Here is a 1,311-nt window from a genome sequence, read left to right on the forward strand (position 1 = left end):
ATCTTCTGTAGTGTGCTGTTTTGGTATTGTTGTAGTGATTTTTGTGACTCTGCTACAATTCACTGGACCTTATGCAGTAACGCTAGTAACCCAGCGCAATCTGGCTGTAGACACGTGAACCACTTCAATCATATGAATATCACACAAATATTGTATATTAACATATGTATTATTTCTTGTAAATAATTTAATTATACAATTTCGTACGTAATCATATACTTAAATTTATTATTTTAATCAATAAAGATTACAATAAGATCTTCCAATTCACTAAAAGCTAAGATCTTACATGCACCATCCCTTGATGGCGTTTAGTAGCCCAGAGAGTTGTCCAAGCGAAAACTGGCCAAATCAATGAGTGAATTTTGCCCTCTAGGGAGCAACCTCGTTAGGAGGCAGTAAGAAATAGTCCAAGAGGAGAAAAAGGCAGTTATCTTTTTCTCCTCTTGGACACTTGTCATCATCCCAATTTCTGATTACTTTAATGAAAAATATGTATAATTTTATTTTTTTAATATTTATTTATTGCTATTTACAACTGTACATTATAATACATTTAGTAAATCTGATCTAAGTTAAATTGGAATGTTACAGGCGTGTAGAGAAACTAGCCATTGGTAGCACTCTAATGACATTTTACACTAGCTGGTCGCGTGAACAACTTCTTATCAGGTGCCTCGGAGGATTGTCAGAAATGGAAGAGGATGCAACCTTAGAAACTAGGGGGTTTGAGTTAGAGAGTTTATAATGGAAGGAGTGATATCTGGTTCGGGCTAGATCGGTTACATAGGGAACATTAAGGTCTTTATGTATGATTTTATTTGTGACAAAATAAGGAGCATTGAATATTTTACGAAGGATTTTGGATTGTAAGGATTAAATACGGGAAGAATATAAAGGTTTAGTGGAGCCCCAAAGCTCAACTCCATATGTCCAGATTGGCCTTATTACAGTCATGTAGATCAGTCTTTTGTAATGTGTTGGAAGTTTGGACCGTTTGTCTAGTAAGTGCTGTAATAGTCGAAATCAGTTTCCTGTCATTTCAGTCTGGTGTGAGGATTCCAGGTTAATCGTTTGTCCAAATATAGTCGAAGGTAGCGGATCTGTTCGACAGGGGTAAGAGAAACATCATTAAATGAAACTGTAGGGCAGTCGGTAGGCTTACGACGAAGGGTAAATGTGATTTGATGGGATTTATTATTTTTATGAGAGGGGATGCCAGACTCGATCAAAAGCCTGTTCTACATCGAAAAAGACTCCCACCCAGTACATTCCGCGCTCCAAAGAAGATGAGACTACGTCCACTACACG

The sequence above is a fragment of the Halyomorpha halys genome, unplaced genomic scaffold, assembly GCF_000696795.3.
Source record: "Halyomorpha halys isolate HHAL.00 unplaced genomic scaffold, Hhal_1.1 Scaffold446.1, whole genome shotgun sequence".
Lineage (NCBI taxonomy): Eukaryota > Metazoa > Arthropoda > Insecta > Hemiptera > Pentatomidae > Halyomorpha > Halyomorpha halys.